Source organism: Canis lupus, chromosome 34 (assembly GCF_003254725.2).
Source record: "Canis lupus dingo isolate Sandy chromosome 34, ASM325472v2, whole genome shotgun sequence".
In the NCBI taxonomy this organism is placed as follows: domain Eukaryota; kingdom Metazoa; phylum Chordata; class Mammalia; order Carnivora; family Canidae; genus Canis; species Canis lupus.
In genome coordinates, this window is record NC_064276.1 from 3,091,554 (window position 1) to 3,103,701 (window position 12,148).

The 12,148-nt window shown below is 38.1% G+C and overlaps 1 protein-coding gene and 1 long non-coding RNA gene across 8 annotated transcripts in view; one reads left to right on the top strand and one right to left on the bottom strand.

Annotated features, from left to right (window-relative positions):
• Window positions 1-12,148, top strand: part of CTNND2 (catenin delta 2) — a 924,458-nt gene that overhangs the window by 615,487 nt on the left and 296,823 nt on the right. The gene's annotated exons all lie outside the window — the stretch shown is intronic.
• LOC112662727 (uncharacterized) overlaps window positions 1-12,148 on the bottom strand; it is a 51,858-nt gene that overhangs the window by 22,696 nt on the left and 17,014 nt on the right. For 2 of the 3 annotated variants that reach the window (XR_004811994.2, XR_003138781.3), the window contains exon 2: window positions 6,571-6,702. This is a non-coding gene — a long non-coding RNA (uncharacterized LOC112662727). Of the gene's footprint in view, window positions 1-6,570; window positions 6,703-6,837; window positions 6,920-12,148 lie in introns of all 3 variants that reach the window. The other variant, XR_003138782.3, reaches the window with a different exon arrangement.

A 12,148-nucleotide genomic window follows, 5' to 3' on the forward strand; every position in this document is an offset into this window, starting at 1 on the left:
GAGATGATGTCACAGCCACAGTTGGGTCACATTAAGTTTGACACGTCACATAGACATCTGAGCAGGAAACCACAGGGGCTCAGGTAGCCAATTCAGGAAGACAGCACAGCACAAAACCAATAGGCATTTGTAGGTGAAGTCAAGCAACTATCGATTCTTGTATGCCTGAGACAGTCCGATGCATGCCTTATTCCCCAGTGTAATCATCGACAGCCCCCCACTCCGGTCTCAGAAGTGTCTCAGGTTTGAACAGAAAGTATATCATCACCTTAGTCTGCACCCTACTATGACTGAAGCTGTGGGATGGGACGGGGGCCCATGGGCATGGGTGAAGGTGAGGAAGGCAGAGACCAGGATGAGCCTGGGGCTGCCTTCATTTGGAAGATGAGCAATGAGAGAGAAGTGGCCTAGGAAACAGAAGGAGCCTATGAGTAGGACAGCAGCAGAGGGCAGGCCCCCAGAGGCCACATAGGGAGACCCATGGAGAAGGTAGACCAGTGTAGGGATAGCCCCAGCACAACCCTTGGTTTCTTCTCTGTATGTCTTCATTCAGTTCCCTGGGCTGTCATGTGGACTCAAGGCTTTCATCACTGTCCACATCACAGTGATTGGTGTGTGTTTATCCCAGACTTCCTCAGTGGCCTCCCTACTTCAGCCATGCTCCTGTCCCCATCCCCTCTCATGACAGCAGCCATAACTTTTCTTCTATGTCCTCTCCTCATCAAAGTCCCCCTGGACACTAGCTTCCACACTAGCACTCCTTTCCCTCATCACATTGTCCTGCTCATTCCCTTTAGCTTTTAGGACAACCAAGCATACTTTTGTCCTTCCTGTTACTTGCTTCCCCATAAAATTCAAGCTCCGTGGAGGAAGGGCCTCTTTATTTGTTTCATGCCTGGCACATCTAGGTGCTCCATGAACGAGCACCTAGAATTTGTTGAATGCATGGATGCCAGAACAGGAACTAGGCCTGTGAGCACTCCAAGGCAGGAGGGAGATGATGATAGTTCGGAGGACATTTGAGAGGGAAAGCTCATAAGTAATGTTAAGAGGTTGAGTAGAATGACCACTGAGAAGAAGCAGTGGCTTCACATGCCGCCCATGACCACTAGATGGTATGTCTGTCTGGGCTTCGAGACTCCTGAGCTCACAGGAGGCATGGTGTGGGATGTGGGGCCTTTTTGAGAAGACGCTAGAGTAGAATAAAGGCATTGGAGTGGAAGTGAAGTTGGTTAGAAAGAGAGGTGGACAGAGATGTGATGATAGTGGCTGAGAGGGAGAAGAGTTTCAGTGGAGTTGGTAGTCTCAGAAAGAGGGTGCTCCTGGGAGCCAGGGTCCCTCAAGTCAGCAGCACAAAAACAGAGGGACAGCCTGTTTGCACCTAAAGCAACACGTAGAAGCTGCTCTGTGTTGTTTCTGGGACCAAAGATGTTCTGCAGTTCTTTTGTTTTGTTTTGGTCTTTTGTTTTTGTTTTTTTGTTTTTGTTTTTTGATTAACAAATGAGAGGAAAAATTTTCTCTTCTAAGTCAATTACTTACTCTTCCTTAAAGAAGGGATTTAAAATTCGGGGAAAAAAACCAGTAATTTCCATTCTTAATAAAATTGCTAGTTTTAAAGGCTTACATTTTCTTAAATAATGCCAGAGAACCAGAATTTCTTTTGAGCTGGGCTTAGATTGTGCTTTTAGGATTATTTTTTAAATCTTTGTTCTCATTCGTAGAAAGGAAAACAAAAGGCAAGGGCACTTTCAAGTTGTTCTTATATGAAAGAGGATTTTCATCCCTGCTTTTCTCTTCCTCTTCAAAAACATAGTCTATTAATATCCTAGGGCTGTTGTAACAAATTGCCTTAAAGTAACACATTTTTCCCTCTCTCACATTGTGGAGGCCAGAGATCTGAAACCAGGATGTCAGAGGGGCCATGGTCCCTTGGAGGGCTCCAGGGAAGGATCCTTCCTGCCTCCTCCGGCTCCCAGGGGCCATAAGCTTGAGGCTGCCTCACTCGGAGCTCTGCCCTCATCTTCATGTGCCTTCTCTGCTATGTGTCTTTCTATCCAAATTCCCTTTCCCTCCTCTTAGAAGGACACTAGTCCGTGGATTGAGGGCTCGAGATCATCCAAGATGATTTCATCTTGAGACCTTTAGTTTAATTACACCTGCAAACACCCTCTTTCAAATAAAGTCACATTTACAGGTACTGGAGGTTAGGACTTGGAAATATATGTTAGGGGCCACTTTGCAGCCTGCTACAAATAATTTTGTAATTTGGGATGGGACTTATTTTGAGGGTATATCGTTATTTTGTGTTCTGGAAAGCCACTTCACTTAAAATAATTATTTAAATAAATAAAGTTGTTTGAGTTTCAGAGAAACAACAGAGACCATTCTTTAATTGTATTTTTTTAGATCATGCACAAGTAATGGATGACTTGGGAATTAAAATCAGATATTCAGCAATCTACAAATTGTATGTTTCTCTTGCTGACATTAAATCGACTAGAAAACACAATTAGTAAAATGTCTTTTGAAGAAATACATTTTGTTCACCGCATTCCCTCATGGATCAGCACAAAATAGAATCCTGATTAATTTGAAGTCATGTCACACTTTAATTCTAGTTGTTTCAAACGATTGTTTCTCTTGAATATAGAGATGTAGGAGTTTATGAATAAGTGGGGAACAGAGAAAAATTTAAGATACGGGCTGAAAGGTAGGGAAACGATGTTTATGAAGCATCTAACTTGATTGAAACCCTGGAATCTCATTAGAGATTAATAGAGCAACCTAGACAGAGGGATTGGGTATTAGGTGACTTATAGTTGAAGGCACTGAGAAACAGGACACATACATTAAAAAAAAAAAAAAAAAAAAAAAACAGCACACAGCTAAGAACCAGTGGGGGCAGGATTTGAACCTGGTGCCTTTGTCCCATTCCTGTCTCAGTACGTTCATCTCACTGGCTTGCAGTATGAAAATAGAGCAAGAGTCAGAAGCCTAGCTCTTGTTCTCATTTCACCACGAGACCTCTGTTGATCCAGGGCACCGGTCAAGAGCTTGTGCTGCACTAAGAGCCAGGGTTTAGGGGCATGCAACTGTTGATCTCAGGGTCGTTAGTTTGCGCCCCATATTGGCCATAGAGATTATGTAAAAATAAAAATAAGAGCCAAGATTTGAATCTTTCCTTTGCTGCTTGCTAGCTTTGTGTCTTTGGGTCACTTACTTGTGCCTTTGTGCCTCAGTGTCCCCATCTGTAAAGTGGAGATGATATTAGCATCTACCTCATAGTGTTGTGTGAGGACTAAGTGGAAGGATTTATACATCAAGCACTTGCAGCAGTGCTTATGAAGCCCAGCTGAGACCTGCTCCTACCCTTGTCTCACCTTGTGTCCATTTACATAGCTAACTTCTCTGCTGTCCTCTAGCCCTGTGCCATAATGAGATTGTGAATGGTGCTGACATGCCTCACAAAGACCAGTGCTGGTTAAACCCAAAGTGGGTTTTTTTTTTCCAGTAGAAAGATTTTTGAAGTGTGCATTAGTTACACTGACAAAGAAATATTGTTGCTGTTTAGATTTTCTGTACATCTGTGGTTCTAGCTTTGCCTCATTCTATGTCCTTGAACTGCACCCCTTTGTTAAACAAAAATAATCTTTGCTTGGGGGAAAATATTATTTCCATCAGAGGCTTAGGAGCAAAAATGAGCTATAACATTTATTCAAGGAGAAAATAATCATTATTAGACTTTATTATTTGAGTTTATAATCTATTTCCAGATATATCATATATTATTTAATCTGTGCAGCAAGAGCTTGTTAAATAAACCTTGTTCCAGGAAAATTCGTCACATGCTTTATTATTGTCTTTTTTTTATCAGCCAGCTTTTTGTGGAAATTATTTTATTTCTTTCCTCGTGTTTGTTTTCTAATTACTCTCCAAAATATGTTTGCAATTTGATATTGAACATTTTTTTTTCTACCTTGGGCTTGTCTAACATTTTTACTGATGAAAGCTGTTTATTTCACTATGTGTTCACCGGAAATGGGGATTTAATAAGGTGGTAGTTTCACAAGAAAAAGTTATTATCTACAGCTAAAGCAGAAATACAGTCAACAAAAATTTTATATATACATATATATATATATATATTTTTTTTTTTAAAGTAGGCTCCACACCCAGTGTGGAACCCAATGTGGGGCTTCACCTCACGGCCCTGAGATCATGACCTGAGCCAAAATTAAGAGTTGGACACTTGCTTAATCGATTCAGCCACCCAGGCTCCCTAACAAAAATTTTAAAAGGGCCCAAAGCAGATGTACATTCTCACATGTTGACACACATTAACCCAAAGGCTTTAAGAACAAGGCTTTGATTAATGTATGTCCTGTGAAAATTAAATAAGATTCCAAAAAATCTGTAAACTATTGTCTAGCAGATAAGTAAAACCATCAGTCATTATACCACAAAGGTAACCTTGGCTCATCCCCTAGCTAACATGAGAACTAGTAATGAGGATTATTGTTTCCTAAATATGTTCTGGAGAGAAGTATGATGGCAGTGGGAAAAGGAGGGAGGATAAGCAGGAGTGGTGAAGGTAAAACATGGTAAAAATTAAAAGCGGAAAACTTAAGTATTCCCCCAGAAAATCTATGTTTTCATTCAAGTTATGTTTTTCTCATGCTAAATTTTAAAGTCTTAATACCCAAAAGGGCAAAACCTCTCTTTAGGGAAACTCGCTGTGTATCTGGATGAGGGAAAACCTATTTTGCTAGTGGAAAATATACAGAGAGCTAAACCATGCAGCTTCATGTCAACCAAAAAACAAATGAGAACTTCTCAAATGTAATAGATTCAAGGTTGTGCAATAATACCGCTTACCTATGCCCAAAAGTGGCAGTTATTCAGAGTTCAGTAGCTGTTGCAAGGAAGACAGGAGTAACTCATTTTACTGAGGTGCTTATTAAGGCGAATGTCTCCCACTACAGCTCTCTGTACCTTCCCATCGCACCGCGGGAATTAGGTGAAAAGCAATTTCATTGAATGAAAAGCCCAATTTTCCACTGAGCTTATGGCTCTTAATAAAATAAAAAGCAGTTATTTTTAACAAAGACATTTGAGCTTCCTTGGCTAAAGAGAGGGACTCCTCTTGGAAGAACAGCTCTCCCCGGGATCAAGGGGACAGTTTTGCACCTGGAGCAAGGTAACTGTCAGTCATACACCTGCTGTGTATATCACCTGTGTGCTCCCCTGATCACCAGAGTGCAGTTAGGGCCACAGCCAGATCACTACCTGAGTTGACAGGTGTCCATATTAATCATTATATCAATTTAAAAATGATGCTTTAATGAATGCATGGGTCGGCAAACCTTCTGTAAAGGGTTATGTGGTAAATGTTTTAGGCTTTGTGGGCAAAGAGCAATTTGTGAATATTATGTAGCTACTACAAAATTATAATTAAGGAAGTCTAAAATACAGTGATCCAATGTTAGTAATGTTTGTAATATGGGCCTTTCAGGAAGAATGGGGATATTTGGGAGAGGTAACATTTTAGCCAATTTGGGTTCAAAGTTAATATTCCCTATCATCAAATCTATTGTAAATGTTTGTTTATAAGAACCATTTTTACCTTATAAGCCATACAAAAGTGGGAAGTAGCCCAGATTTGGTCATGGGGCTGACCCTGCTGTAATGTATTATTGATTTTATATGTACATGTGTATAATTCTGGTATTCTTCTCTGAAGCATAAAGGTAGATTCTTTGAATAAATATGTTTTAGTAAGGTAGCTCTTTGAGTCTGAATGATTAAAATGAATTTCTGTGATATTTTTATGAGGTGCATTCTATCTCATAGATAGAGTTCAGGAGTCCATGGCTTGACTGGATTAGCACATTTTTGTTTTCCAGCTGGGGACCACCCATGAGTGAATAGTAAAATCAATTGGGAGCATTTTGAGCAGCATCTAAAAGAATGAGCAGGTTAGAACAGAATAGAATAGAATGATTATAATTCCCATAGTAAGGAAAGTTTGGTTTGCTATTTTGGAAAATGATTGCCAGATGTGTGTGTGGGGGGGGATGGGCAGAGCCTAAGATCTATTTTTTTTTTCTAAGATCTATTTTTATAAAATGTTGTAAGATACAGGCAAAACCCTGACAAGTATGTACCCTTTCCAAAATAACATATTTAAAAAAGCAAAATAAAATTTCCTAGATGCTGACAGAGGGACATTATTAAAAACCTCCAGCTATTGAATGGTAAAGAATGACATCATAAGTGATGAGTATAAAATATTGTGAGTGCCTGTGGCATAGATGGTAAGTGATCAGATGAAGAAATGACATATTTCTGTCAGGGAAATAGTCTTGCATTTGCTTTGAGTACTTTCTGAACTAATACACAAATTTTAGCACAAAAATAATCTAAACTCTTCCTCTCTTTCTTTGTCAGCAATTGATATTTTAAAAATTATGACCACTTTATTAGCAAAAGGAGAATTATTTTTGTAATACTTAGGTTTGCATTCTGAAAACAACTTAGGTGTTGGTTGTTTTTACACAATTTATCTCTCACCCTTAAGTAAAAGTTGTTTTCTTCTTATGTTGAGTGGGTGGTCCATATCTCAGACGGAAATTTTTTTTTTCTGTCTCTATATTCCAAGCTTTCATTCACTTCTCATTCAGCCAGTTCCTGGTAAAGACGCATCTGGTAATTGGACCGAAATTTGCACGTGTCATGAGATACTCAAAGTGACAGCATGACCTTTCCCCATGGATAATCTAAGCCAACCATTCCCTCTTCATTTGAATATAAAGTATTTTAGAAGGGCAGTGGGCCCACCTGAGAAATGAGAGATGATTGTCCAGATGGAAGCGGACAATATTATCAGTATCACTGTTATCCTCATCATCTTCATGTGTCTCTGAAAAGTAGGGCATATGTATGGACAATAGGAAAGGTGGTGGTGGGGGGGAATGTTGAGTAAAGCAAGAATTTAAATAAAACAATAAAGAAAGCCATTTCCCCCACCCAAATTTTAGTCTTTAAAACTGATTATTACTCAAATTGTCGAACAATTCATCTTTTTTATATGCAAAATTTTGTGGTGAGTATACAAGATTATCGAGCTCTCCTATATTAATATATACACATACGTATATAGATATACTTGTGTATATGTATGTGCATATGTATATATATGTATATAATTGTGTGTACATATGTGTATAAATATGTGAATTTTGTTATATACGTATAAAATTCTTGAAATTGCAGATTGTGATGCCTTAATGGGTAGTAAAATACTTTTGTTGGTCAAGAACAGTGTTTTGAAAATAATTTAATGAAATAGAACAAAGTGGAATCGAACAGAACAGAAAAAAAAACATCAAAAGGCATCAACATTAGTAAGGACACCTTTCTTTTTCCCTTAATTATATATACATTTATGTGTTGCTTGCATCTGTACAAACTGAATTGCAGTAGAAGTATTTCATGTTGTGGCTCATTGCTAAAAATTTTGGAAAAATGATGCTAAAGTCATAGTGACAGCAATGATTCACATGTTCCCTCTATTCTTGTAGATATTTTATATATTATTGCCAAGTGTCAGAGCATCATAATTAGTGGATTACTTCCTGGAAATGCATCAATACAATTTACTTGAGATAAATATTTTTATGTTTGGTTCCACATGGCATTCACGCAAATTACTATTTGGTTAGCTTTTTCTATCTGCTGGTTACTGTAGTTTTCTTATTTGCTATTTTAAGCTTTCTTGCAGTAACAAGGCTGAGAATTGGATTGCTATAATCCAATAATGCCAACCAAGGAAAGGCTAGAAGTATAATATTAAACACTGATTTAGGGAGAAAAGAACTTGATCCCTCTCTGATATGGCTTCAAATGGCACCATGTGTTGAAACAGGGATCCTGTATTTTTTATGAGCATTACATAATCTATTGTCTCCCTGTTAAATAAAAATCCAGCCAGCCAGAAATCTGACACTACAAAAACATGAGAATTCTCACAGTTCAAATGTTACAATGGCTGGATGTTTTTGTTTTTTTTTTGTTTTTTTGTTTTTTTTTTTTTTTGCCATATAGTTTTCCTTTGAATGTATATAAAGAAAGGGCTTATAAAAATACAGTAATGTACCTGACAAGTTGCAAAGTTATTATGTGTGATAGTTCACTAATTGTTATTAGCTGATGTATATGAACTATGTATAAATGCATTACTTACTGTATAGGTCTCTGAATCTATCTTGCTAGAACTTTAGAAATAATGTAGTGGCAAAAATCCTACCATATTTGGATGTTTTGTTGTGAGCAAAATAAAAATAAAAATAAAAAGAACCCTATATTAGAGAAGTTCTGCTACTGGGAACAAATTCAAGTAAATTCCAGCATTAATGGAAAGTAGCCTCAAAATTGAGCATATAGATACAAATTTTATTTAAGGTCATCATAAAGAATTTGTGGCTTGGAATTCAGAAGGGGAGAAATACGATGTTTGTGAATGTCCATGTTTTCCAAACCCAGCAACTTTTGAAAAATAATTGTTATGATATTAATATTCCCTAGATTAACATAATCATGCAGTTCAAGGCTCTGTGTTCTGTAATTTACAATCACTAGTATAATTTTTGTATTCTGTAGATCATAAGTAGACATCTAACTTTTTGAACATTTCTGCCTTTTGGTTTATATGTTATGTGAATGTAAATATTGATGATGACCTGCATATTCTGGGTGGGGGGGGGGCTTACTCCTATAAAATTCATTCTGTAGGCTACCAAAGTGCAAGTCTAGAGAGGAACTCTGGCAGCAATTTCAAAAAGAGGCACCTTTTTTGTAAGTATTTACATTTATGCCAAATGTATATTGTGAACTTCACATACATGTTCATTGTTGAGATCAGAGTACCAGTTTCTTTGTCTTAAACATACAAATTGATGTTAGTTTATTTGACCCTCTTCCAATACTAGGAGCTAAATATGTGCTGTGATCCAGTTAAAAATGAGATATGGATACAACGTAAGTTTAGGTTGAAATTCTTAAGTGAAGAAACAGTATGCCCTTTTCAAATGGAAGACTATCTGTTTTGGTCAAGATCAGTAAATCAGAAAAGACACTTTTCCAACATTTCCACCATTATAGCACAGACTAGATTTCAATTTTTTTTTTCAGATTTAAGGGCCCCAAGTGTTATAAAGTTGTTTTCTTATGTGTCTCAAGGCTTAGGAACAAGGAAAGATGAGAGAATCAGCATAACTTGTTGAGATGGGCATTGTTCTAAGCCCTTTCCCTGCCATGCCTCCTTCACTGCTCTGCATCCCTGTAGGCTAGATGCTGACATGTCCCCATTTTTCAGGTGAGCAAACTAAGTCCCTCTACCTTGCTCATGATCTCACAGCCATTAAGTAGAGGACCTGAGCTCAACCCAGCAGGTTGCCTTCAGAGGCACTCTTAGTTGTGATGTATTTTTTAATGAAACGGTTTAGTAAAAGAAAGAAAAGGAACAGAGTGAGCATTAATGCCATGATCGAGATGAAGACAAGTCAATTTTGTTAACTAATATCTCAAACCTCTTCACACACCTATGAGAATACTACTGGAAAAGCTTTTCAACACCAACAAAGTGCGAAAGGGTCAGTATGTACACGATTCACTGTTACAGAAATCCTATTTCAAAAAAAGAAACTAATCCATAATTTTGAAGAAATAAGTACAAATCTAAGTATCTATTCACAAGACACATGAGCTCTGAATGGTTGAAAACTGATTCTAGGGAAAAGTGCATATTGTGACAATATGAATGAGCCGTCATTATATAATTTTTATTCTGCGTACTATAAATAGTGTGATAATACTTTACATTCATCGTTAGTTTCAAGTTATACCTGTGGAGACAGAGAATTAGTTAGGGGCCTTACTGAAATGACTCTAAGCTGAGAAGTTTTTTGCTTTAAGTTTCTGATATACATCTGAAAAAGAAAATATGGAAATCTTTGAGGTAGGAGACACATGTCCTGTGTCTCATGGAATACCTGGACTTTCCAGAAAGACTAATGTCAGGCATGTCTAAAAACTCCCACTTCATGCAGCATCCCTGGGTCCCACCTCCTGCCATTGGTAGGAGCACATCACGAACGGTTTTGTCTTGGGTTTCGCTGCCATTGGTTTAATCTATCTGCTTCCTTTTTGGTTATCTTAATTTACATCCTTCTGCTCAACAGCGGCCATTTCTTCTCCCTTGTATGATGCTGTAACTTCCCTTTCCAAGTTACAAACTCAGAGCAAGCAAATGCCTCGTTCTTTCCTCCAAATAACAAGTAGATATAGTGAAAGGTTGGCTTGGTTAAAATGGTAAACCAAAAACACTGATAAACCTTTTTTGGTGAAGTCGTCATAATATTTTGTACAAAATATAATGAGCTGCTAGAACTGAAGATTTTCCTTTAAAACAGAGGACTTTGTTGTTATTTGGGCAGATTTACAACACTTGCAAAAGGGATTTAGTCCCATTAAATCACACTGTAAGTATTTTCCATTTCGGTGCCAGACCAATCAGATGGCTCTCTCACTGTTAACTGGTCTCCCACAAGGGAGCTTTGGAGGAGGATCCTAGTTGCTTAAGGTCTTTCAAGTTAGTAAAAATCTCTAAAAGGTCGCATTTATCTGTGTCCCAACTAATAACTAATGACATCTAGTGGTGGTAGGATTTGAGGCACCCAAATGGCCATTTCCTGGTGATACAGATCCCAAATAAACTATAGAGATGCTCTCACACTTCAGACTAGACATTTATGGACTAATGAGGTCAAACCCCAGCACCACATGGCACAATCGACCCATCATCCAGCCCTCGGTAATTATGGAGGGTGAGTTCCCTGCTGCTCATGCCCTTGATGGGCAGTGCGGGTGTGGGAGCTTCCATCAGGTCACTTCTGTAGGAGGCATGCCCATTCCAACGTTCTCATTCATCAAAGTAGACTTCAGATCTCCTGCGTGCATTTGTGGCAATTCATGGGTAGGAGGCATTTGTCTCTCTTTGCAATGTTCCCTGGAAGAGTTTCGACATGGGAAGCCAACCCATAATGGCAGCTTCTTTATTAAAATATGTGCAGTGGAAATTATGCTAATTAAGCTGGAGTGTAATTATAGACTAGAAAGATTCTTTGCAGTCTGAATTGAATTGTTGTAGATAAATGTGCATTAACTTAATAGTGTGCAGCTAATTATGAAAAGTAAAGGAGAGGAAGAGAGGTGATCAGTTACGCAATGTTTTAGAGATGCTCCTGTCCCGGGCGAACTCTTCCATTAAAGCCCAAGTAACCCTGTGATGGGAATTCCTCTACCATGTGTCTCGGATTTTCAATACCACAATTAAAATAGCCACCGGTGACTAATTAACCCATTTAACTCTATTTGTCTGTGGCATTTATTACAGCGGAGTTAAATGTGGTGACACTCTGCAGCTTTATGTCCTATTCCAAGTATATTTGTGGAGTTAATTCTTTATTCTTTATTTATGCTTTTGTGTGCATTTATGATAATTATGAAAATGAGGCAAGGATCCATTGTCCCAATGTGATTTGCCATGCTCAACTAAAGCTGCATTCTGGGAAATAAATTCTTTTTACTTAGAATTAAAATAAGCTCAAGTGGTAGTCATGTGCCTTTTTTTATTCTCAAGCTATCAACTCAAACAGTCTGAGAGATATGGCCATGATGCTGTGGTTACATGAAGAAAAAGTTGATCATTTTAACCCTCTCAGCTACAGACTTCTAAAGGCTATCAGTAAGGGGGCCTGCATCTATTCCTCAGTGCCACCTGAATCAGCTAAATGAGAGGTGCCTTTCTGAAACACAGAGAATCCATACAGTGTTGCTGGGTGACTTTTCAACGCATTTCAGAAACTTTGATGTTCATGTTCTTCCAAGTAGAATGGCTTGACACACACTTGAAGCAAAGAGTTTGGAAAAATAAAGACCCAGCAAAACACTAAGAATTAAAAGGCCCTTGACAGAGGGTATGACTGTCCAGTAGAAGCAGGGGGCTTGTGTTGTATGATATCACACCTCACTGTTTCTTCTGTGTTTTCAAGAAACTTTAAAAATCCCTTTAATTGCTTTTTTTTTTAAG